Source organism: Myotis myotis, unplaced genomic scaffold (assembly GCF_014108235.1).
Source record: "Myotis myotis isolate mMyoMyo1 unplaced genomic scaffold, mMyoMyo1.p scaffold_m19_p_2, whole genome shotgun sequence".
Taxonomy (NCBI): Eukaryota; Metazoa; Chordata; class Mammalia; order Chiroptera; family Vespertilionidae; genus Myotis; species Myotis myotis.
Window position 1 is genome coordinate 149,265,068 of NW_023416324.1, and position 27,570 is coordinate 149,292,637.

Consider the following 27,570-nt stretch of genomic DNA (forward strand, 5'->3'; position numbering starts at 1 on the left):
TTCTTCCAGAAGGGCAACTAGGAGAATGGAAGGTCCAGAAGTTATATCACATGAGAAACTGGGGATGTTGAGCTTGCAAAAGATTGAGAGAAAAGTGACAGGAATATCTTCAAATATTTTCAAATTGTTACATGACTGAGATTTTAGAATCTTATGATTTTAGATGTGGAAGTGACCAAAGAACATTTGTCCAGGCGCTGTTATAGGAGAGAAAATGGAAAGTCAGACTGTGTGGCCTAATGCAGAGCTGGGACTAGAATTCGGGCTCTGAGTCCGTTCCCAGTGTTTTTTCTCATCATTTCCAGCTGCCTCCCAAGTGCCTGATGTGCAGGAAGAGGTAGAACCCACGAGTTGCCATTACAAAAAGGGGAGCTTTGTTTAATAAAGAGTATTCTTATGTGGAATGGATGCTAAGTGAGAGAGTAAGCTCACCATCACAAAGAGTATTTCTGGGAGTGCGTGTATCAGTTTGCTGTTGCCGATATAACAAATTCTCGTAAATTTTGTGACTTACAATAACACAAATGTATTACCTTTCAAGTCTGGACTCAGAAGTCTGCACTGGGCTGGCACTATGTCCCTCCTGGAGGCTCTAAAAGAAAATCCATTTCCTTGCCTTTTCAAGTTCGAAGCTACCTTCCTTGGCTCATGGTTCCTTACTCCATCATTAAAGCCAGCAGCGTGACATCTTCAATCTCCCTCTGACTCTGCTTCTCTTATCACATCTTCTTTGACTCTGACCTCTTAAGAGGCCTTTTAGTATACACTGGGCCCACCTGGATAATCCAGGATAGTCTCCCATCTCAAAATCCTTAATTGCATTTGCAAAGTCCCTTTTATGATGTAAGATGACATCTCATGTTCTGGGGATTAGGACATGGACATCTTTGGGGACTTTTATGCAGCCAACCACAGAGTGAATTGTAGAAAGTGCTTTGACACTGGTACTGATTTTTAAGCAGACTTGAGTTCAAATCCTGGCTTCAGCACCTACTCGTTTCATGACCATTATCCATTTGAGCCTCTGTTCCCTTAACCATAAAATAGGAATAAAATCTCAAGGTAATTATGACAGTTTGTGGTAAACCATAAAAAATACCTAACATATATAGTGCCTTATAGCTAAATGGCAGCCCTATTTGATAAAGGAACTTTCAGATGATTCTCACATGACAGGAATTCAATAGAAGAAACTCCATTATTAAATGAAAGATTTGATAGTGACCTCCTAATTCCCTTCTGATATTGCTAACATTAAAGGGAGTGAAATAGCCCAGCCAGCACGGCTCAGTGGTTGATGAACCAGGAGATAACAGTTCGATCCCCAGTGTGGGGCATGCAGGGGGCAGCCGATCAATGATTCTCTCTCATCATTGATGTTTCTATCTCTCTCCTTCCCTCTTCCTCTCTGAAATCAATAAAAATACATTTTTTTAAAAAAGGAGTGAAATAAAAGGTATTTTCTTCCCTTATACTTCACAGATCCAATTGCAAGGAAATTGCTTTTCTGGACAGTCCATAGCTAACAGACCCTCCCACAGTTCTGCTATCTATTTTTGTCACCAAGATCTCTGGTCAGGTTTGAGCAGGACTAAGCCTGGCCTGGTGTGTAATGATTGGCCAGACCAGGCAGCTGAGACCAGTACGGCCTCCCTCCTTCACATCTGTCAACATACCTGGCTGCAAGCAAGTTACAGCCCGTGACCACTGTCTGCAGGAGCCAGAGAGAGTGGGGTAGGAAACGGAGGAGAACTCCTCAATTTGGGGGAAAAGTGGAAGCCCAATGCAGACGCTTCTTCCCAACATCTGAAACTCTTCAGCAAGGATTGGGACAATCGTGGCTATCACTGCAAAGTCAAGAAGGAAGCTGAGAAAAGACTAATTTAATTCCGCAATCAAGGTAGGTGATCTGTGATCGCAGCCCCTTTTCTCAAGATCACAGAACCAGCATTTTGCCCAGTCTTGTAGCCAGAGCGTCCGATGATGGTCCGCTGAGGTTGATGTGGTAGATGTGGGTGTGTGTCCAGAGAATTCAGTCATTTGTTCAAGCATGTCCTGGAAGTGGGTTGTAGTTATCTTCCATCTTCTCTCTCCTTTGAAAATTGTTGTTCCTCTACAAAATTGTTGTTTGAAACTTTGGAAAGTTTTTTTTATCGTTCTTTATTTAAAAAAAACCAAAAAAAAAACATATTATTTATTTATTGAAATTCTTCCATCATTCAGTTCTCCGAACGTGGTTTTGTTCCAGAATTTTGCTTGTATGAATTCTTTCCAATTTCAATATATACCAGAAATTTTATACATAATTCTGAGGAACGAGCTGTTCCTGCACAGGGCTGTCAATCTCAGATGATAGGATCTCCCAGGAAGGTATGTGCATTTTTCTGCTTTGGAGCCCAGGGAGTTAAAATCTTGAAACTGCTGTAGCAAATCAAGCCTGTTTGCCTAAGCTTATCAGCCAGGGCAGCCGGGTCAATCATTTACTGACGCAGGGCTGTTTCCTACCTTTGATGGAGGACCACTAAAGCCTTGCCTGACAGAGTCTCTCTATAGAACAGACACAAGGCAGCATTGATTGAAGATGCCCTTCTCTGACGCTATAGCTCATATTCTTCTCTGACTAGAGCACAATTTTATCTGAGTAGTAAATACCACAGGTCCCTTCCTGTCTCCACAATAAACAAACGTGAATGAGACTCAAGCACAAATCAGAGAGACCTACTATCGCCTCAGGCACAAGAGGTTGTGGTTTAGGAGGAGCTTCCTCTGCGATTGGAAGTCAATGGGAAGAAACCGACTATCTGTAGGATAAGTTACTAAGGGATTTTTGAAGAAGAAAAAGATTAATCATAAAAAAAAACATGAACTTTCCCCTTCAAGTCTACACTTTCTAAAAATGTGTTATTTTCTAAGGAACATGGTCCACTCTTCCTTAGGTCTGCATATAACTCCTCTAGAATGGTTGTCACATTGTCACCATGTATATTTGTCGGGCCTAAGCAATGGTTTCTGGTTCGTTTAATGATTAGAGGCCTGGTGGTAGGGAGGCCCTGTTTTTCTGAACTCCCTTTAGGGAAGGAGTTGGCCCGTGTATTAGCGGAGGTAAAGTTTGACACTATTTTTGTCAATCATTTATGGAACTGAAGTGCATCCCCTTTGCTGAGGTTTGTGGCAGGAATTTTTATGTGGCTCATGCAGTTAACCAGAGGCAGCAAGCAAGGCCACTGCAGAGTGTGGCGCAGGCACAAACCCCATGCGAGCTCTGGAGTGAGTCTGTGGCTAACTCCCAGGAATGTGGTGGAGAACCATGGAAAACTGGTAGATTTCTGTGGAGATATTAAGTCCTGTCTGGCCAGTCTCTAGAGAATGTTTGTAGATAAGGCAAGTGATGGAAGCGGTTATGAAGAGGGGGAAGGGCGCCAGGGCATTCAAATACATTGGCCAGTTTCCCACTATATTGCAGGCTGCCTTAGGGACAGACAGACACTCAGGCCTGACCTGGTCATTCAGTGCAGCATCTAGCTCAAGGCCAAAACACGGGTGGCACCTGAGAATATATCCAGTTTTTCTTCCCATTTCATGCAAAGTGGCTATTAAGTGGGGGAAGGGGAGATTATTTTTCCTTTTACGTGTTAGGAGGTTAGAAATCAGAAGTCAATTAATTTGCCCAAGTTTGCTGTTAGAGGCTGAGCCAGGATTCTACTCAGCTCTGCCTCACTCTCACTGCCGCTTTCCCATGTGGTTACGGAGTTAAGCGGACCCAGGAGCATGCACTGGGGTGGGGATTCTCCACGGGTCCTTGATGTACCGTACCCAGGCTGGCTGGATATAGCTGTAGCCAAAAGGCTAGCATTGGACTAGACTTACTTTCTTTGAGATGAGGTAAGGGGAGGGACCGGTGGAGAACAAAGGGAAAAATTCCTGGTAGTGGCAGTCACTGGAGTCTCCCTAAGTAATTAGGAATATTTTTCTAAGTAAACCCAGGCAATTCTCAGGCTACATCCCTGCCTCTTTATATTCCAGAGATGTAGGTCCGTGAGCCAAACTAAAGTGCATCTGAACTATTTCCAGGGAAAGAAATGACACCATCCCCAGCCTTATCTGGGAACTCAAGAATTTAATTGCTACGTCCTTTCACTTCAGTTAATACCGACTCCACTAAATCCAAGGGATTTGGGCAGAGCGAGGCTTCAAGTATGGGAACCGTCAACAGTCTATCCTATCACAGCTCGCAGTACCTGAAACCCAAAGAGACCCGTGTCAGCTTAGAGTCCAAACGGCTTGTTGGTGCCATCTAACAGGTAAATGAGTAATGTGCAGAAACAAGCCTTCCTCTGCTCCCCACCCCATTTCATTTTTGTTCTGATGCATCAAAAAATCCCTGAAATTTCTGGCAGAAATTTCAAAGCAGCCACAATTCCTGAGCATTTACAAAACCAAGATAAAGAAATGCCATCATGAAATGTGGTTGGCTAAACATTTTTGAACAAAGGGTTCCTTTTTTTTCCACTGACATGCCTCATGCATACCTAAGAGTATGCTAGCAAAGGCGTGACAAATAGGGCTTGCATCACCAAGTCCAAGAGTCCCCTTTTCTAATACTGCTGACCCTGCCAGAACTCGACTCACGTGCTATCCTTTCTGTTGACTGAAGCATTAGATTAAAGAGAAAAAAAAAATGAAGCTGAAATACAAGGACTCATAACACCATTCTACCTTTATCCAGTGCTTATTATGACCAGGAAATGAACCACTGCCTTTTTACCTACATTTTTTAAATTTAATTCTTAGAACAAATGTATGCAATTTGCCCAAATCATGAGCTAGTAAGAAGAGGTGAAGTTTGACTTGGAGTCTGTTGGACTCCAAAGCCCATGTTTTTTAGCACTCTCTCTGGGAGAACTTACCACCCAACAGTAGCTATACTATTTGTATTCTAAATGTAAAAGAGTAAGGAGTCCTTTCTAATTTACTTGCTTGGATCCTGAAAGCATACATTTTTTACCTCCTCTGCAGGTATTCTTGATCCTGTACCAGCATAAAACTCAACACTAATATTTGTCTCATCCAGGAAAGGAACTACAAAACGCACACACACACACACACACACACACACACACACACACACGCACACTAACAATTCCCCACAAGTCAGCATTTTGATCCCTTTCTGAAGCTGTGAGGGAATATTGTTCTTATCTTCTAGTTTATAAACATTTTTTTGTTTATTTGATTTTAATGCAACATAGAAACAAATATCTTATATATTACTAGAGGCCCGATGCACAAAATTTGTGCAAGAGTAGGCCTTCCTTCCCCCGGCTGCCAGCACTGGCTATCCTCCAATACCCCAGACCCAGACTTCCTTCACAGCCCCAGCTTCATCTGGAAGGTCATCTGGTCTAATTAGCATATTATGCTTTTATTATTATAGATACCACGATTTTTTTAAGTTTATTTTTGCTGTCAAATTTCTATCTTTGAGAAGGCTGAATATGACAAAATGTTCCTGTATGGTTTTATTTAATCTTTATAACAATCCTGTAAGGAGGGTGTCATTTTCAGATGGTAGTTTTTCAGAACTTGAGACTCGATAAAGCTGAGTGACCTTTTCAACATCACTCAGCTAACAAGTCCCATATCTTGGGACTCCAAATTATTTGCTCTTTTTTTCTAACACATAAGTCAGTCTCTGGATTCCTAAGACTGGCAAATAGTGGGTATGGGCACAAAGCAATTTTCAGGAATTAAAATGCCAAATGTCTACACAGTCTGTTCTCGGACTACAAAGACTTACTGAAATATTAATTGCTTTGCTTAGGTATTATATCAAATCATTGTGGGAAATGGTGTTACTCTATTTTCATTGAGTAATGAAAATAAAGACACTAATTCTTAATAAAAACTGCTTAGAAGGTAAAAATCTTTCAAACTCATGTGCCCACGAGCTAAGTAAGATATCAAAGGAATTATTGCTGGGAGAAACCACTGGTGAGAAACCACTGTCCTCTAATATGTTGCATGCCTGTGGGACAGGATACATGGGTTGGAGTCAAGAGACCCACGGAGTCTCCTGATAGACACAAACCCTCTATTGGTTAACTCTATAACCAGACAGATGTCTTGGGGGTTAAGCAGTTACCAAATGGTAGAGAACCTAAGGAAGTCCTCCTACAGGTTGGGAAACCACCATGGGTATAGTTGCAATCCCTGTAGAAACTAACTGAAGTGACAGGAGGAATTCTTGTGCCCCATGAATCCCATTTCTGTCCTACAGACAGCACTCTGAGCAGTCACGGAGCCCAGCATCAGCTGTGCCTCTAGAGCGCACTGAGTGTTTTCTTATTCCTAATGCCTCACTGGGAACCGCTCCTGGCTGCCTGGATCTCCAACCCACCTGACATTCTTGTTGTCTGCATCCTTACTTTAGGGTGCACCCATTTCTGTGACCTCAGAGGCTCTAAGGATCCTGGTACAGGAGAACATTAAGCATTGGACAATGAGCAAACAGAGAGAAAGAAACTGTGCCCCTGCCCCACATCAAATTGAAAATTATTCCCCTTCTCTCTACAGTTCTAAGGTCAAGTTTCCCTTGGGAGCAGCTAAGGAACTGAAGGTCACAAAAAGCTGGCAATTCACTGTGCCTTGGAGGGGTTCCCAGAAGCAAAATGAAAATGAGATTGCTTTTACGTAAGACCTCTGAATTTGGAGGACAGGGTTCAAGCAGTCCGAGTTTGCAGTTTCACTGTGGGCTTAGGTAAGCTCCATAAAGCTTAGTAATTTTTTTGTAAAATTACAACAATATCAAAAATGCTTCCTGCAGAGAATTCTGGACAAATCTTTTTTGTCATTGTTGCACTGAGGTTTCAAGGTTCATTTCTACAAGAGAAGCCTTGCATAGTGCATTCAGCTAGTGGCCTTACGTATTTCTGTGTAATGATGACTTTCACCCAGGGAGCCTGCTTTGTGGTGATCTCATTAGATTTCACAAGGTAAGAGGCTGGAAACTTGTAGTTAGGACCTGAGCAGGTTGCAAGAGAAGAGAAAACTCAGAGGCCAACCAGAGATGGTTCAGTGAATGAGGAGGTGGCAGGCCTCTCTATAACCCAAGGAAAAGCAGTATCTCAATCTGATTCTACCAATTCAAGTATATATATATATATATATATATATATATATATATATATATATATTGAGTGGCCAGATTATTATGACCACCCCATCAGTACTTCATTGACACTTCCAAAAATACTGAATATTGAAAACTTCCTAAGCAAATACTCTCAAGGTTTTATTATTATTATTATTTGCATAACTAATTCATCTCATTGTACTGATGGGGTGGTCATGATAATCTGGCCACTCAGTATATATATATATTATCCACAAAAGTTAGCTCTGCTTCCCAGATAGGAATCTTGAGTAGAGGCAAGAACCAATAGCTAGACTTCCCAAAACCTGACTATTCTCTACCAAAATTCATCTCATTTTGTTTCTCTTTGCAAAATGGAAATTCCCCTGATAAGAAATAATGTTATAGCATGTAGTTTTGTTGATAATTTGCGACCCAACAAACAAAACATGAAGCACAGCCCAAAATAGCCATCCTAGTCTTGACTCTGCCATTGTCTTGATCTATGAGTTGGTGGCAATTTTTAAAATTCTTAGTGGTGACTCAGTTTCAAGAAAGAATGCATCCTCGCCTTGAATGACCACAAACATGTATCGATGGGTCATCCTCAGTTCTGCATGTTTCTTTCCCAGAAACATGTTAGACACTGTTTTTGAAACAGTGTTAAATAATCTTGAAAGTTTTAAGCTTACCAAGTGAACTAAATCACAGCCTCTTTAGAGTTCTGTCTGTGTGTGTGTGTGTGTGTGTGTGTGTGTGTGTGTATGTGTACTTTTAATTATTTATGCAATATCCTGAAGATTAAGAGTTCTCAGTAAATATTCACTGGTGGTATTAATTGGTATTTGACTATAAATTTAGTTGAGAAAGTGATTTTAAAAATTGCCAGGGATGACTAAAGGAACTAGAGGCCTTAACCTGTGATGCAGAAGGAATGGTGCATGAGGGTTACTTGTTCTTCTGCCATCAGTAACAGAATGGCACAGAACATGTGCGACCCCAGTCATGTTTGATTCTGCTACCATTGCATGTTAACTGTGTAACACTGAGCGAGTCGCTTCTGCTTTGTTGGCCTTAATTTTCTCTTTTTAAAAATGGAGACTAGGTGGCTTTATTATTTTTAAGTTCTACTCTGGTTTTAATATCCTATCTTCCATAAAAATAAAAAATAAAAACTAGAAAGGTTAAGATCAGGAAGTTCTTTTAAAAATTAAACACAGATGCCAAAACCAGTTTGGCTCAGTGGATAGAGCGTCGGCCTGAGGACTGAAAGGCATGTACCTTGGTTGCGGGCACATCCCCAGTAGGAGATGTGCAGGAGGCAGCTGATCGATGTTACTCTCTCATCGATGTTTCTAACTATCTCTCTCCCTTCTTCTCTGTAAAAAATCAATAAAATATATTTTAAAAAGTTAAACACAGAAATAGTTTTTAGCTCTGGAGCCATCATCCTTATCTCTTAGGTAAATGACCTTTGGGGGAATAGAAAGCTGCTAAGGCGATCTCAGGAATATAACCTTGGATGGTGATAAACTAGGAATGCTGGGCATCAATCTTTTTTAGGGAAGGGGCCCACTCAGCTGGGAAAATGCAGGGAAAACTGCCTCCCAGATTTCCCTCCAGCTGCAGTCCTGGCACTGACATTCAGCTTTGCCGCGCCTGCATGTCACTAATTCGAGCTCCAGTGAGCAGGCAGTCATGACCATTACCCTCCCTTACAAGTAAACAGAGCCCTTCGAGGTGACGTGACTTGCCCAAGGTTACAGAAGCATGGCCGTGAGTCAGAGGGAACAGTGTGTGTTTGGAGGAGAGGGGGTGGGTGGGAGGGTTAAGTGGCATAATCAAAAGGTGGAAGGATTAGGGACAGATCTGCACTTGCTCTGAAGTTCACACAACAGTGGTCAAGGACTGTAGACGAGCTTGAAGTGTTTCGGATCCTGAGAGCATCCCTGTCCTCCCGCTCTTCCCTAAGCCCCCTCATGTGCCCCACCCAGGGTTACTCACCTAGGCTGTTGCTAATTGGGTGCCTGTGCTCATGTCCTTTCTTGTAAGCTTCATGAAAGCTACTTGTAATGAAGAGGAGGTATAAAGAGGAAGGAGAATGCATCAAGGATCTTCCCTGAGGCCCTGAACTGAAAGGGTAGCTGTCTTTGATTCCCCTGACTGCCCTCTTATATTCTGCTGAAATGAGTGGTCATCAGGATGACTGACAGAATTATGAAGTTCCATTCCAATCAGTGAAAATATATATATATTGCCTCTGGAATTATTTTATTCCTTTCTGCTCTACTTCTCCCATAAAGAAAGGAAAGACCAATTCTCACTCACTGTATATGAAAGAAAGCCGCCCAGAGCAATACTGTTCAAAGGAACCTGTTAGTTGCACCAAGTACCAAGGCATGACTGAAAGTTCTAGTTAGAAGTGTAGCACCATGGCCCACACTGGTTTACTTGATCACCCCAGGCCCTTGCCAAGGGAGCTCTAGGGCTCTGAAGAATGACTCTCACAAGTCACTGCAACAAATCTCTAATCCAACAAGAAAAATACTGAACGAAATTGGGCATAAATGGTCTTATGTAGCATTCCAACACTGCATCACCTTGCTGCCCACTTTTGTCCCTTTTTTAAAGATGAGAGAAAGACAATTATTAATTTTGTCACCGAGGGGTACCTGGTCATTTTCTGGGTGACAGGGGAATGCCATGCATTCTTTAAGAAGAGGCCTGTTTGGCTCAGTAGATGGAGCATCAGTCCACAGACTGAAAGGTCCAGTGTTCTTTTCTGGTCAAGGGCAGGTACCTCGGTTGCAGGCTCTATCCCTGGCCCTGGTCCAGAGAGGCAACCAATTGATGAGTCTCACATTGATGTTTCTCTCTTTTTCTCTCCCTCTCCCTTTCACTCTCTCTAACAACCAATGGAAAAATATCCTCGGGTGAGGATTAAAAGCAACAACAAAAGAGGCTGCATTCCTGGCAGGGTCCTCAAGTGACTTTCTGTTGTACTCAACAAAAACATTGCACTTCTCAGTTTTTATTCTATTGCTAATATCTCAAAGACGCATTAGGTAATCTCTTGGAGAGGGATGAACAGCATAGTAAATAATGCTTAGTTGATACTGTCCACAACTACATTGGCTACACTCCCTTTCTAGAAGCCACAAAACAAAAAAACAGCAAAAGTCACCCTTGGGTTGCCCATCATATGTATTCAGTTAAGGTGGGATAGGATGAGGATAGGCTTATGTTTCAACCACATAGTGCCTCTTAATGAGACCAGAGAACCAAAATGACCCATGATTCCAACAGTCATTATCAATGTCAAACTTAACTCAAATACAGATCTCAATGTTTGTTTGTTTGTTTGTTTGTTTGATATGACAAAATCTCATACATACTCCAGTGCTAATGACCAAATGACCAAGCACCAGTTGACTCTGTCACAGCTTCTTCTACGGGTTCAGTGAGCACACTGTTGTTTCTTGAGTTAAACTGAATTTCTAATATTAGACTGGATTCTTTAGCTTGCCAGTTTTCTAGCAGGAAAAAGAGCATTTCAGGGCATGAGGCAAAACTGAACTCAGTGTTTCTACTTTCATAAAGCTATCTGGATACATATACACCTTCCCATGGTCTTCCTTCTGCCAATTAATAGTAAATGGAGTTGTAGCCCATAAGTATCCCATCTGTGCCCAACAACTGCCAGGCAGTGAAGGTAAGGAGAGGTATATCAGTCCAGGCTTCAGAAGATGCAGGACTGTCCCTGATAAACCTACTTTTCGCTGCCCACTAAGCCAAAGGCAGCATTTTGAACAGAGGAGCTTTTATGCCATAAATCTTCAGAATTTGGGGTGAGTGTTTTGCTGTAACTGCAGCAGAAGTAAAATAATTTACAAACTGGGTGTGTGTGTGTGTGTATGTGTGTGTGTGTGTGTATATAATTCATGGAAATAATTTTGATATGAGAAAAGCATTAGATCAATTTTGTTTTAAAACCGGCAGTCGGACATCTCTCTCACAATCTGGGACTGCTGGCTCCTAACCTCTCACCTGCCTGCCTGCCAGATTGCCCCTAACCACTCTGCCTGCCAGCCGGCTCACCCCCAACTGCTCTCCCCTCCTTGCCTGATCTCCCCTAACCGCCTCTGGCTCGGCCTCACCACCATGGCTTTGTCTGGAAGGATGTCCAGAAGGTCTCCTGGTCTAATTAGCATATTACCCTTTTATTAGTATAGATAATCTTATATGTAAGATTAACCAAAGAAATTCGAGTAAACTGATCAATGGATACAGAGGCCTGACATTATTTGGTTACATTGTGAGTTTTAGCCCACTCTCCAAACTGACTTTTTTCACCTATTGTGTAGACAGCCACTCTGACCATATATGGTTATGTTTAATCTTTGGCTATTCTCCTAAGGGATTATCTGAGAGTCACCATTTTCCTCTTTGAGCCACTATCTGATATGCCTCCAACTGGGACATTACTATTTTTCACATGCATTTATATCAGAAGCTATTAATTCCCACTTGCTTCAAGCCAAAGTCATAACGGCATGTTGGAATGAAATATTTTCCATTTTTCTAACAGAGAGCAATAAAAAGACATTTATAGAGCCTCATATATGCTTGACACTGTGCTAAGTGCTACAAAGATGAGTAACTCACAGTTCTGCTCAGAGGAAGACCAACATCTCTAAGAGCAGATGGACCAGTAAAGGAGCCAAGGCAGCACCGTGTGAGGCTGTAAGGGCAGCGGCAACTGACACAACACAGAAAGTTTCGGATGGATGCTCAGGAAGACTTTCAGAGGAGTTGAGATCCAAGTGGTGTTGTTTAAAAAAGGGATTTAGGATTTGCATCCTTCCTTTTTTAAGAATTCAGACTTTGAAGAGAAAGCTGCTTCCTTTTAAGAATGTGTCTGAATATCCTAAGGAGGTGAAAGTACCAGAGTAGGGACAGTAGTGGTAGGCATGGTTGAGAATGATTTGATTGCCTGGAGAAGGCAAGTAACAGAGGAGCCAAAGAGAGCCTTCAAATGAAAAGGTAGAAATAGCTTCCCTGGTGTGGCTCTGGTTGAGCATCAGCCTATGAAGGAAGAAGTCACTGATTCGATTCCCAGTCATGGCACATGCCCAGGTTGCAGGCTCAATCCCCAGTATGTGTGTATGTGTGTGTCCGGGGGATGGGGGGGGTGGGGGGGAGAGGTGCAGTAGGCAGGCAGCCAATTGGTGATTCTCTCTCATTGGTGATTCTTTCTCTCTATTCTTCTTTGTTCCTCTCTCTGAAATCAATAAAAAATACATATTAAAAAATTTTAAAGATAGAAGAGAAAGAACTAGAACTTTACCCCAAATCAGAACCTGTGCCTAAGTTTAGAGCCATTCTCTGCAGTCCAGGCCTTACATGCTCTCCCAAACCCTGGTGAAATTTTCCTGGTGGACAGTCTTGTTATAAATCCAATGGCTGCTCAGTTATGAGTTACATTTATCCAGGGAACAACTTTAAACCGAAATAAAGAACAAAGAAGAAAATGCTAAAGAAAAGACAGTAAGGTGTTCTGATGTCAGTACCTGATACCACTGAGGAAATTCAGGGTTAAAGATTAGAGCTGACCTACCTAGCACTCATCCCAACAGCTTCCATTGACATCCAAATCCAACTCCGTCTTTAATGCCACACATTTCAAGTGGGCTGCTAGCCAGAAGGACAAGCTGAATAGCTTTTGACCTAGTATGGTTGGAAATCCTCCTTAAGTTGGCTTAGGTAAATGTTTAGGGTGTAAGTGAATCTGTCACCATCTTAAAAAACTCCCATTTCCTGAAGTTAGGCCCCAAAATTGTTGAACTCATAATGGACTAAGTTTCATATTGGGTTGATATTTTTCATCCACTGAAAGAAAAATTATATGTGAAAGTGAACTGAATAGATTTGACTACATACATACTTAAAACTTCATTTACAAATATTATAAGCAAAGGTAAAAATAGAAATAGTGACCTGGGAAAGTATATTTTCAACATGAATAATACACAAAATATTATTAGCCTTGGAGAGTATTTACAAATTCATACTAGCTAAAAACAATACCCCAGGAGAAAGCTGGGCAGAAAATGAGCTGAAAATTCACAAAAGAGGAATATTAAATTACCTATAATCAAATGAAGAGCTGTTTAGCCACAATAAAAATAAAAGCAGATTTAAACTGTGAGATAACACTTCATTTTTTTATTTTTCAATTAGTTTGCATTCAATATTATTTTTATCAGTTTCAGGTATACAGCATAGTGGTTAGACAATCATATATTTTACACAGTGGTCCCCCAATATTTCCAGTGCCCACCTGACCCCATACATAGTTATTACAATTTTATTGACTATATTCCTTATGTTGCACTCTACATCACTATTTTGTAACTACCAATTTGTACTTAATGTCTTCATCTCTTTCATCCAGCTCCTCAGCTCCCATTGCCCCCCACCACCTCTCTGGCAACTATCAGTCTGATCTCTGTATCTATTACTTTGCTTCTATTTTGTTTGTTTGTTTTGTTCTTTAGATTCCATGGAAGCATATAGTATTTGTCTTTCTCTGTCAGACTTATTTCACTTCATGTAATATCCTCTAGGTCCTTCCATGTTATCACAAATGGTAAGAATTCATTCTTTTATATGGCCAAGAAATATTATATTGTATATATTTACCAGCTCTTTATCCACTCATATATTGATGGACACTTGGGGTGCTTCCATTTCATGGCTGTTGTAAATAATGCTGCAATGAATGAATGTTGGGGGGCATCTATTCTTTTGAAATAGTGTTTTGGGTTTCTTCAAATGTAGGCCCAAAAGTGGAATCCTGAGGAATAAGGCAGTTCCATTTAAAAATGTTTGAGGAACCTCCATAGAGTTTTCCATACTGTCTGCACCAGCCTGCATTCCCACCAGCGGTGCATGAGGATTCCCTTTTCTCCACATCCTTGCCAACAATTGTAGTTTATTTATTTATTGACAATAGTCATTTTGACTAGTATGAGGTAATATCTCATTGTGGTTTCAATGTGCGTTTCTCTAATGATTAGTGATGTTCAGCATCTTTTCATGTCTATTTGCCACCTGTATATTCTCTTTTTGAGAAGTGTCTATTCCAGTCCTCTGCACTCTTTCAATTGGATTATTGTTTTTTGTTTTGTTTTGTTTTTGGTGCTGAGTTGTATGAGTTACTTATAAATTTTGGATATTAACCCCTTATCAGATGTGTCATTGGCTAATATGTTCTCCCATTCAATAAATTGTCTTTTCGTTTTGTTGATGGTTGCCTTTGCTGTGCAAAAAATAAGTTAGCATGCTGTAGTCTCATTTGTTTATTTTCACTTTGGTTTTCTTTGCCCAAAAAGATATATCAGAAAAAAATATTGCTAAGTGAAATGTCAGAAAGTTTACTGCTTATGTTTTCTTCTAGGAGTTTTATGGTTTTAAGTCTTACATTAAGTCTTTAATCCATTTTTAGTTTATTCTAGTATATTGTGTAAGAAGATGGTCTAGTTTTGTTTTGTTTTTTTCATGTATCTGTCCAATTTTCCCAGCACCCTGTATTGAAGAGACTGTCTTTATCATTGCATGTGCTTGCCTATTTGTCATATATTAATTGACCATGTAGGCCTGTGTTTATTTCTGGACTCTCTATTCTGTTCCATTGATCTATGTGTCTTTTTATCCCAATACCATGCTGTTTTGATTACCATAGCCCAGTAATATAGTTTGATATCAGGAAGTGTGATTCCTCCAACTGTTCTTTTTTCTCAAGATTGTTGTGTCTATTTGGCTTTTGGGGGGGCTTTTGTGGTTCAATATACATTTTAGAATTATTTGTTCTAGTTCTGTGAAAAATGCCATTGGTACTTTAATAGAATTACACTGAATATATAGATTGCTTTGATGTTTTAATGCTGTTACGTTTTCCTATTTATGAGCACATACTAGTATATGATTCTTTTATTTATATCTTTTTCATATCTTCCTTCAGTGTCCCATCATTTTTCAAGCACAAGTCTTTTACCTCTTTGGTTAAATTTATTTCTAGCAATTTCATTTTTTGATGCAATTGCAAATGGGATTGTTTGCTTAGTCTCCTTCTCTGATAGTTCATTATTGGTGTATAAAAATGAAACTTATTTCTGACTATTTATTTTGTATCTTGCTACTTTACTGAATTCCTTTATCAGTTCTAGTAGTGTTTGGTTGAACCATTGGGGTTCTCTGTATACAGACAATATCATGTCATCTGCAAATAATGAAAGTTTTACTTCTTCCTTTCCAATTTGAATGCCTTTTACTTTTTCTTCTTGTCTGATTGGTGTGGCTAGGAATTCCAGTACAATGTTGATATAAAAGTGGTAAAAGTGAACATCTCTGTCTTGTTCCTGATCTTAAGGTAAATACTTTTAGTTTTTCACCACTGGGCATGTTAGCTGTGAGTTTGTCATATATGGCCTTTATTATGTTGAAGTATGTTCCCTCTACTCCCACTTTGCTGAGAGTTTTTATCATAAATGGGTGCTAGATTTTGTCAACTGCTTTTTCTGTATCTATGATATCATCATATGATTTTTATCCTTCATTTTGCTTATGTGGTGTATCATATTAATTGATCTGCAGTTATTGTATCAATCTTGGACCCCAGAAATAATTTCCACTTGATCATGGTGTATTATCTTTTCAATGTTTTTCTAAATTCTGTTTCTAATATTTTGTTGAGAATTTTTGCATGTATGTTTATATGAAATATTGGCCTATAATTTTCTTTCTTTGTAGTGTCTTTATCTGGTTTTGAAATTAGGATAAGGCTGGCCTTGTAAAATGAGCTTGAGCACTTGGGAGTCTTCCCTCTTCTTGAAATTTTTTTGAATAATTTGAGATGAATAGTTGTTATTTCTTTGAATATTTAGTAAAACCTATGAAGTTATACAGTGTAGGGCTTTTGTTTGTTGGGAGTTTTTTTTTTATTACTGTTTCAATTTCATTATTTCTAATTGATCTGTTCAGATTTTCTGTTTTGACTTGATTCAGACAGAAAGATTGTGTGTTTCTAGAAATTTATCCATTTTTCTATATTGTTCAGTTTGTTGGCATATAGTTTTGTAATATATTCTTATAATCCTTTGTATTTCTGTGGTCAATTGTTACTTCTCCTCTTTTATTTCTGATTTTATTCATTTGGGTCTTTTCTCTTATTTTCTTGGTGAATCTGGTTAAAGGTTTGTCAATCGTGTTTATCTTTTCAAAGAACCAGCTCTTGGTTTAATTGATTTCAGTATTTTTTTAGATTCTATTTCATTTGTTTTCACTCTGCTCTTTATTATTTCCTTCCTTCTACTCACTTGGGGCTTTGTTTGTTCTTTTTTTAATTTCTTTAGGAGCAAGGTTAGATTATTTATTTGAGAAGTTTCTTATTTTAAAATTTATCTTTCTTGTTGAAAGTATTACAGATGTCCAGTTCCTCCCACCCCATTGACCCCCTCCTCCCCACTCACGACCCCTCCCCAGGCCTTCACTACTGTCTGTGTCCATGGGTTATGCATATATGCATATAAATTCTTTGGTTAATCTCTTACCCGCCCCCCCCCCCTCACCCTCTCCCTTCTGAGAATCTTCAGTATGTTGCATGCTTCCATGTCTCTGGATCTATTTTGTTTGTCAGTTTATTTGGTTCATTAGATTCCACATATAAGTGAGATCATGTGATACTGGTCTTTCTCTGACTGGCTTATTTCGCTTAACATATTTTCCAGGTCCCTCCATGTTATCTCAAAGGGTAAGAGATCCTACTTTTGTTTATTTGAGACGTTTCTTTTTTCTTGAAGTAGGCTTGTATTGCTGTGAATTTTTCTGTTAGGACTGTTTTCTCTGTGTTCCATAGATTTGGGGTTGTTGTGTTCCATGAAAATGTTCCATGTGTAAATAGAATGTTTATTCTGCTGCTTTGGGGTGAAGTGCTCTGAAGATAGCAATTTAATCCATCTGGTCTAGTTTGTCATTTAAGGCTGCCATTTCCTTGTTGATTTTCTGTAAAGATGATCTATACATTGATGTTAATGGGTTGTTAAAATCTCCTAATATAACTGTCAATCTTTTCCTTTATATCCATCAATATTTGCTTTATATACGTAGGTGCTCCTATACTGGATGCATAACAATTTACAAGGTTTATATTCTTTTATTGGATTGATGTCTTTATCATTTAATGTCCTCTTTTGTCTTATTACAGCCTTCTTTTTAAAGTCTCTTTTATCTGAGATAAGTATTGCTATCCCATTTCTTTTTCATTTCAATTGTCATGAAATATTTTTTCCATCCCTTTACTGTTTCTCTATGTGTGTCTTTTGATCTAAAGTAGGTCGCTTGTAGACAACATACATATAGGTCTTGTTTTCTTACCCATTCAGCTACCTTATAACTTTTGATTAGAGAATTCAATTCATTTACATTTAAAGTGATTATTGCCATTTTATTATATTGCCATTTTATTATACATATTTATATTCCACTTTCTAAATTTCTTCTTCTTAAAGAAGTTTGTTTAACATTTATTATAATACTAGAGGCCCAGTGCACAAAAATTTGTGCACTTGGGGGGGTTCCTCAGCCTGGCCTGTGCCCTCTCGCAGCCTGGGATCCCTTGGGGGATGTCCACCTGCTGGCTTAGGCCTGCTCCCCAGAGGATTGGGCCTAAGCTGGCAGTCAGACATCCTTCTGGTAGCCCGGGATCCCTTGGGGGATGTCCACTTACCAGGGACAAGGGGAGCAGGCCTAAGCTGCAGTCGAACATCCTTAGCGCTGCTGAGGAGGCGGGAGAGGCTCCCACCACCACCGCTGTACTGGCAGCCATCAACCTGGCTTGTGGCTGAGCAGAGATCCCCCTGTGGGAGCACACTGATCACCCGGGGGCAGCTCCTGTATTGAGCGTCTGCCCCCTGGTGGTCAGTGTGTGTCATAGTGACCAGTCATTCCCAGTTGTTCTGCTGTTAGGGTCAATTTGCATATTACCCTTTTATTATATAGGATAGAGGCCTGGTGCACGGTGGGGGCCAGCTGGTTTACCCTGAAGGGTGTCTAGGATCAGGTTGGGGGTCCCACTGGGGTGCCTGGCCAGCCTGGGTGAGGGGCTGAGGGCCATTTTCAGACTGGCCATACCCCCTTCAGGGAGGTGGGGTCCCCACTGGGGTGCCTGGCCAGCCTGGGTGAGTGACTGATGGCTGTTTGCAGGCTGGCCACAACCCCTTCAGGGTGGGGGTCCCCTGCTGGGGTCCCTGGTCAGCCTGGGTGAGGGGCTGATGGCTGTTTGCAGGCTGGCCAAGCCCCCAGCAGGGACCCTCACTCCATGAGGGTGTGGCCATCTTGGGTGAGGGGCTGATGGCTGTTTGCAAGCTGGCCACAACCCCCAGACACCCAAGCTCCCAGTGGGGGCTGGCTGGAAGCAGGTATCTGGGATTTATTTATCTTCTATAATTGAAACTTTGTTGCTTTGAGCGGAGGCCACAGCCAGCCAGGACAGGTGGGAAGCTTGGCTTTCTCCATCGCCAGGGCAACCAAGCCTCCTGCTTGCTCCAGCTCCATGGCTGCTGGCCACCATCTTGGTTGGGTTAATTTGCATATAGTTGCTCTGATTAGCTGGTGGGCGTGGCTTGGGGCATAGCAGAGGTGCAGTCAGTTTGCATGTTTCTCTGTTATTAGATTAGATTGGTTGTGTGGTAATGAACTGCTATAGCTTTCTCTTGTTCAGGAAGCTCTTTATTTCTCCTTCAATTTTAAAATGATAGCCTTGCTGGGTAGAGTAGTCTTGGTTGTGGGTCCTAGATTTTCATCACTTTGAATATTTCAATCTCTTCTGGCCTGAAATGTATCTGTTGAGAAATAAGCTGACAGTCTTAAGGGAGTTCTCTTGTAGGTAACTGTCTCTCTCTTGCTGCTTTTAAAAATCTCTCTTTGTCTTTAACCTTTGCCATTTTAATTATGATGTGTCTTGGTGTGGGCCTTTTTTGGTTCATCTTGTTTGGGACTCTGTGCTTTCTGGACTTGTGTGTCTTCTTCCTTCACCTGATTAAGGAAGTTTTCAGTCATTATTCCCTCAAGTATGTTCTCAACTCCTTGCTCTCTCTCTTCTCCATCTGGTACCTGAATGAAGCTGATGTTATTATGCTTGACATTTTCCCAGAGGTCCCTTAAACTATTCTCATTCTTATAAATTCTTTTTTTCTTTTTGCTGCTTTAATTGGGTGTTTTCTCCTACCTTGTCTTCCAAATTACTAATTCTATCCTCTATTTCATCTAACTTGCTCTTGTTCCTTCTGGTGTATTCTTTATTTCAGATGCAGTATTTTCATTACTGATTAGTATTTTTTTCTGGGTTCTATGTCCTTTTTTTATGCTGTTTAAATTCTCACTAAGCTTTTTGAGCACCCTATTAACAATTGTTGATTGCTTGCCTCCATTTCATTTAGTTATTTTTTTCCTGGGGATTTCTTCTGTTCTTTCATTTGGAACATGTTTCATTGTCTCCCATTTTAGCCTGTCTCTCTGTTTTTATTTTTGTGTATTAAATAGATCTGTTTTGTCTCCCAATTAGTTAAGAGTTCAACCTTCCATGGATGAGAGGGTGACCTCAGGATGGCTAGCTGGGAAAATTGACCTCAATTATAGTGTATGTGCTGCTATGTGAGGACTGATCCCATGAATTGGAATTTTCCCCAGCAAGATCTGGTGCTTGCCAGGATCTCCATTTAGATGTACTGCTTGTGGAGCTAATTAGGTCATGCTCTGATGTGGTCTGAAGCCAGCTACTAGGTTGTTGGTTTGGGGGCCTCTTGGGTGCAGGTCAATGTCATATTCTTCCTGTGATTGGCTCTGGGCTACTTTTTAGGAGCTACAAAGCAATCTACAGCTGGTGGCTGCCTCTGCTTGGTCTGGGTGCATGTGGGAGGGGCCAAGCTGTGTACCAAGGCTGATTTCCACTGGTACTAAGCATGAAGCAGGTCAGCAAAAGGCCAAAGGCACCCAAAGATCTGATTCTTCTGGCTGGATGCCTGTTAGTCCCAACCACTAACAGAGCCTCCAGTGGTATGTGAGTTGCTTTAGTCAGGTTCTAAGTCATCAGACAGGGGCCTGTGGTCTTCACCAGGTTGATACAGACTCAAACTCAGTGCCAGTGCTGCATCTGTGGCCACTCAGCAAAAGCCTCATGGTACACCAAGGCCAGCCACTAGCTGCCTGGGGCCTGCACACCTTTGTGTTTGGGCAGAGTCTCTCAGTTGTCAGGGTGAGGCCAGCAGTTCACCAGCTAAAATAGATTAAGATCTGGTCATGTGGAGGGAGGACTCTGCACAAGAATGGTGGAGCCAATTCCTCAGCAGAGCAGGAGCTTGGCAGGGCAAAGCCACAAGGAGTTGGAAGGGTAGGGCCAGTGAATCTCCAGTTAGGGAACAGTGTTCATTGGGCAATCAGGGATAAATGGCCCTTGCTCCAGAGCCACACAACCTAGTCCCTCCCGGTGAGTCCTGATACCCCTGAGTCTGCCCAGACCTCCTTAAAAGCCATCCAAGAAACACTGCAGTGGGCCAACGCTACCTGCAGCTAGCTGATTCCTTGGCAGGGTGAAACTACAGGGAGTCGGAGGACCAGGCTAATGGATAACCCCAGGCCAATTAGGTGAGTTGCAGTGCTAGTTGGAAAAATGGCCTTTGCCTCAGTGCCACACTAGTCAGTCTCCCGCTCTATGTCTCATACCCCTGAATCTGCCCGGATATCCCCAAAAGCCTTCCAGGAAAGACTGCAGGAGCCCAGGTTGCCCACAGCTAAATGATTCCTCGGCAGAACGGAGCTTGGCAGGACAGGACCTCAGGGAGTTGGGAGGGTGGGGACAGTGGATCTCCTCAGACTAACATGGATCTCCTTAGTATGACATGGAGTGCTTGACCCAGGAAAGATGGTACCTGTGGGTGTGGGGAGAGAGCCTCAGCACAGAGACATTGACAGTTGTCCCTCCAGCCATCTCCCCAAAGCCACACAACCCATTCTATCCCTGTATGACTCTAGTCCACTCTGAGCCACTGTCCCTCTTCCAGAGCCCAGGGTGAATGCTTGTGAACATGATTTTCTGCAATGACCCTTTTAGAGGATGCCTGGGTTTTTAGCAGACTCTCATGTCTCCCTGACAAAAGGAATTCGTGCTGATTTTTACAGCCAGATGTTATGTGGACTCCTCTTCCCAATTCTTGTGTTCCAGGCTTGGAGTCCAGCATGAGATGAGGTTAAGAACCACCACTCCTCATGGGAGACCTTTGTACTTGATATATCCCTCCAGGTTCTCAACCACCACACATAGGTGCAGGGCCAGCCCTTACTGCATCTCTGCCCTTCCTACCAATCTCAATGTGGCTTCTGTATGTCTTTAATTATAAGACTTCTGTCCACTTAGTCTTTAATTGGTTATTCAAGGGGTTGTTCTACAAATTAGTTACAATTTTGATTTAGTCCAGGGAGGGGGTGAGGGTAACTTCCATCTACTCCACCATCATCTTTGATCCTTGATATCAACATTTCATTTTTATGAGATTGGCAAAAATTAAGTAATAGCATGTATTGGTTTACATATGAGGAATAGGCACTTTTACACACTGTGATGATGGAACCTCTTTTCTAAAGGCAATTTGTCAAACCATATAAAAATGTTTTATTGTGGGTAACTTTTGACTTAGAAAATCCACTTCTAGGAATTATTTTTAACAATTAAAAGAGTGCATTAAAATTTTCTCATAGTATACAGATATGTAAATAAGGTTTGTTTATGGCAGCAAATTTTAAAAACAGTCTAAGTGTTCATAAGTGAAGGATTGGATGAACACACACACACAAACAAGGGTATTGTGAAGCTATTTACAATGATGATATCCATCTAGCAGTAATGGCTCAGAGCTTAAACTCTGTCACCAATATGTCTGTGTTTAAATTTTAGCTTTACGTGACTAGCTACGTGATTTGGGATAAGTCATTTAACCCCTATAAGCCCCAGTTATCTTATCTTTAAAAATGTAATAATACTAGTATCTATGTCTTAAGATTGAGGTTAACTAGATAAGAGTATGAAAGTACAGCTCTAAGCATACAACCTGACACAAAGAGAGAATAACTAAAAGTTGGAACCTAGCCTTTTGATTCAGTAATGTCAGCTTCCATGAAAAATGGCAAACTAGGCCCAAGATTTTGCCTCTTGATTTTCTAAGACCTTATTGAAATAAAAGTATTATTTAAAAAAAGAATAAACTTATAACAGAAAATAAGACACTATAAAAAAAGTCTAAATAAGAATGGTTCCTACATGATTAAAATTATTATTGTTATAAAATAGAATAGAAAGTAATGTTGAAGAACCTTTTCAAAATTTAGAGCAAAATGGCATTGGTGCAAATGTAATTTTAGGAGATAATTAAATGTAGTAATAAAAATTAGAATAGCGAACATATACCAGAAAGTACTTCAATGTGTGCCAGGTGCTGATTTACATACATTACATGCATTATTTCAATCAGTTTTCTCAGCAAACTTATGAGATAGCTAGTAGTATTTTTTTCCTCTTTACAGTTAGAGAGGTGAAGGCTTTAGGAAATTTTCCTGAGGCCACATGGCCATAGGTGGTAGATTTGGGGTATGCACTCATCCTGTGTAGCTCTGTGCTGGGTTGTCTGTCACTGTGGCATCTCTACCACACTGAAAGGACAAAAAAGCAGGAACTGCCCCTTCCGCAAGGTTTCGGGTTAAAGCCTAGACATCTGATTTAGAAGGTAGAAGAGAAGAGGTGATTATTCTCCAGAATAATGGGGAGAGTTCCAGACAGATGCACGGGCAGAGGTGCATGTGAGGTCTGAAGCAGCTTCAAGGTGCACATGTAGGAATCATGCACATTGGAATGGCAGACTGAGCTAGTCAGTAACAGTTGAAGAAACCTCCCAAGGCGCATTCTGTGTATGAAACCACTTCCTACTGAGAACACACAGAAAGGCTTTTATTTTACTACCTCAGAATGACATAGGCTCCAAACATTGAGACCCAATTCAGGAAGTCCAATATGTAACTAATAGGTGTCTCAGAAAAAGCAAAGAAAATGGAAGGGAAGAAGCTGTCAAAAAGGCATAATGTTTAGATTAAAATGGCTCATTTCCAGCCAATTAAATTTAAAAGAAAAACAACTAGGTAATCTTATGATATTTTAGAATGCCAAAGATTAAAAGAACATAAGAACTTTCAGAGATAAAAAAAAGGAATCTATGAAGAAGGTAAATTAAACTGGCTTCTGACTTCTCATCAACATGATTGTATGATGTTAGAAGTTATTGGGAAAACACCTTCAAAGATCTGAGGAGACATGACTTCAACATAGAATTTTATACCCAGCCAAACTATAAATCATGGATTAGAGCAAAACAGACATTTTCTGGTAGATAAAGGCTCCAAAAATTGACTTCTATGCATAATTTTTAAAAGAACAAAATTGTAGTTCAGTTGATAAACTTTCTGCAGAATGTAAGATGATATATAACTACTTTAATACAAGTTTTATTTCCATAAGTATTTAAAATATGTAGCATAGCAAGCTTTCACATTCACGTACATTATTTAAAACAAAGATATTGGAAGTATTTAGGCATAAAAAAGAAATAGAACAGACGTATGTGACTATAGCAAGATTGTGAAGTTAGTACATACATGACTGAAGTCTGGGAAACACTTTGCTGAAGTAAATGATTTAATGTATTTACCTTTCAAAAGAAATGTAAAAGGACACTGCAGAGGCAAATGCAGAAACTCACCGACCACATCAATGCCTGGGCAGAGGAGCCCAGGGACTGCTCCTTGGTGGCCACACATGAGAATAGTGGAGTTTTCTTTGCTAAGACTCCATATCCATCACGCCCACCCCAACAGAATTCCTGACTGTTTGGGCTTCTGAGGAAGCCTCTCCTTCAGGGAAAAGGATGTGAGGACCCTTGAACTGAGTATTCTCATTTGCCTCCAAGTTCCATTTCTGACTATAAAGTACTCCACATTTAGTAATCTGTCTTGTGCACCAATACCTTTATTTCCTCCTATTCTCCTCTTTTATTTTTCCATTTTGTTGGATTGTATCTTTCTATGTAATCTCAAATCTTATTTGGAGTGAGGAGAATTTTATGTAAGTAATATTAATGACACTAATGTCGATTTCTTGTGAGATGCGCAGCCCCCGGAGCCTGTTCACTTGTGAGCATGCAGACAGCTGGAGATTTTGATCCTAAAGATCTGGAGTTAAACCTCAGTGTTGTAGTCAGTCAGGGGTTATGGTTCAACAAACAAACACTAACTCGGAAGCTTTTAGCAGAAAGGAAATTTATTGGGTAACTGAAACGGCTGGAGAGAAACACTTCCAAATGAATTTGGACAAAGCGGAGGAGTCTCTCCTGTTAAGTTCTATTGGGACATAAGTTTCAGATTACCTGTGAGCCTTTTTCATTTTAAAAAAAATACCCATTTGAGGATGAGTTCAAAGGGACTGGGTGCCCTAATGTGATTAACCATGAACAATGTAAGATGCCTATTTCATAAATTCTTGATAGAGATAGTGATAATGCAAAAACACTGAACTTAACTCAAAAATAGATGTTTCAGGTAAACAAAATAATCTGGGGGAAGGGGAGCAAAGACATCAGTAAGAAAGATGATGTAGGTACATGTTTTAAACAATATCAACTGTTGGTTGATGTTCTTTGCATTCAATTATATTCATAAACAAGATTACTGTGTTTTATTGGATCTGACTTTACACTGTCCTATTACAATAACTTTTCCACATTTGTTTTAGTCTCCTTTACATTTATAACATCCTGGAGGGTGGCGGAGTTAGATTTAATTTGTCAACCTACGTTTAATTTTATAAGAATCCAGATCAAACTGCTGTGTAAACAGAAACTGCCTTGCAGAGGCTTTTTGGTGATTGGTCTGGAGAAGTCACAGCTGAATTAGAAAATATGCTGCCAGGGATATTTTTTTCATTTTTCCCTTCTATAATTTTAATGGCTCAAATGAAAGAACAATAGTATCCTTGTTACAGTACTTTAAGGAGCTGTTCCACTGCACTGAAACAGTCTAATTAAACCATGAGTATAACAAACATACCAACAGTATCTAAATCCAAAGAATACAGTTCCATCCCATGGTAGAAGTTAAAGGAGAATTTTTCAGTGTGTATTTTGATTTCCAGTTTGGGGCACTAGACATTTCTTTGCAAAAAAACGTCAGCAATCTGTGAGACTTATTACAATGAGATATTATTTTCCTCAACAAAGGCTGTTATTGAAACGGCATATTATCAAGGCAGCTGTTCGATTAAGTTTTTATAAAGGATTAGGGGTTATTTGAGTACCTAACAGCTGCACCAGCTAGGATAAAACTAAGGTTCCTAAATCATATGCCTCCTGGTACATGGGATGAAATGATATATTCTCTATCCAGGCAGAAAAAATATTAATATTTAAAGGGAAAATTAAATTAGAAACAAAACCTCATTTATCTGAGTTGAAAGCATTGTCTGAGCACAAATGAAGAATAAAAAGAAAGCTATAAAACTTTGCCCCTCCTCTCGGTGACTCAGTAGGCATGATGAAAACTTTCAAAACATTACATAAAGTTAAAAATTGAAATAAAAGTCTGCAGCATTGAAGAAATTCTGCAAATGTGTGCAGGGTAATTGCTGACTAACGCAGAGAGCTGCTATGAAGTTCAGGAATCAGGAAAACTTCAGGGTCAGGGGTTACAGAAGAGAGTTGATGTAATTTATCAATTAAGACCTCTGAAAAAGTCAGCAGGATTGTCTGCAGTGTTCTGGAAGTGACATCGGAGGCCATTCCCTATTCCAGTGTTCCCTAAACTTATCTCTGGAAAAGGATCATATAAGAAACCCCTAAAAATAAAATTCTTTACCCCTTTCTCAGCCCTATTGAATCATATGTACCAGGGAATATATGGTCCCTCTTTTATTTATATTTAAATAACTTTCAACTGGCTTAGAGGCCCAAGAAATTATGTTTTTTTTAATCTCAGGTGATTATTTTCAACTGGGAAGTTTGGGGAAACCTGTTCTGAGTCAACCTTGTGATTTCAGAAAATAAAACATTAAACAAGTACCAAATGTTAAAAAAAAAAAAAAGGGAAAAAAGCAGATGGAGACAAAGATGCTTATGTGAGTGAGTAAGTGTGTGTGTGTGTGTGTGTGTGTGTGTGTGTGTGTGTGTGTGTGTGTTAAAGAGTAATTACCTGGGGGTACAGCAAGGAGAGAACACTCAAGCAAGCTCCAGGGCCAAAGAGCTATTGCCGTTATCCTTCACATAACAGACTCTCAAGAAATACCGTGCTGACTGAATTAGAAATAAAGCGAAGAACAAAACAAGCTGTAACTCTCGAGCATTTGATGACCTATTTATTATCATCTTATGTTCAATTCATGTTGTGAACCTCTTAGAGACACAAACCATGAATCTTAAAGACTCTCTTGTGGATTGTGTAGCAAGACTGATTCAAAACACTCAGTGCCTGGAAAAAATTTGAACACCAAGGAGATAAGGAGATTTTGCTGCAGTGAGGTAGAACGCTGAAATTTAAGAAAAGGGGACTCTAAGCTGCTTCTCAGAGATCATATCCAGATGCTTATTAGATTGTGGTAGATTTTGCTAAAGCATGTGATGGAATGAATAGTTCACAAAATAATTTTAAACTGGCTTGGAGGACCTTGAAGAAAATTACTTAAAACTAGCCCACATCTTCTGCAAACCACAGAAACATAAACTGCCATATGGCATAATCTCACTGTGGCAGGGTGGAACCCATGACCTCATGCGTTTCTGCACCAGCCCCCACCATTCACGCGCTGGTTCTCTCTGAATTCCTCCAGTCAGTGGGAGTTTTGAAGTGTGTGTGTGTGTGTGTGTGTGTGTGTGTGTGTGTGTGTGTGTTCATGTGCATTTTCTTATGAAAGAAATGCCTATACTCGCATCCTACTACATTCTAAAATTCTACCATCCTCTTTTCTCACAGACTCCCCACTTTTTTAATATTGAATTTGCGATGCACTTTAATAAATAAATTGATTTACAAAACAGGTAGAAATAATAATGTTTTGACCTTAATAGTTTATTTCTTGACTTTTTTTCTATGTCTATTTTAAATACCAGAATCAGAGTTCACTAGACACATTGTCATTAAATTCTTTTCCAACAAACTGTTCCAAATGGATTTTTCCCCCGTGGGTATAGTTTGAAGAATTCGTGGCTTGACATTGTAGGACTGAATCCATGGGAGAGGTGAGCCAACAACTATGAGGAAACCATGAAAGTGGTTTTATAATCTACTAGACCTGG

General features: G+C 40.2%; 1 protein-coding gene across 5 annotated transcripts in view; it reads left to right on the top strand.

Moving 5' to 3' along the window:
* Positions 1–1,384: 1,384 nt before the first annotated feature.
* Positions 1,385–27,570, top strand: part of PHLDB2 (pleckstrin homology like domain family B member 2) — a 244,705-nt gene continuing 218,519 nt past the window's right edge. For 3 of the 5 annotated variants that reach the window (XM_036352337.1, XM_036352338.1, XM_036352339.1), the window contains exon 1: positions 1,389–1,900. The gene's annotated coding sequence lies outside the window, so the exon portion shown is untranslated. Of the gene's footprint in view, positions 1,901–27,570 lie in introns of all 5 variants that reach the window. The other 2 variants (XM_036352336.1, XM_036352340.1) reach the window with 2 other exon arrangements.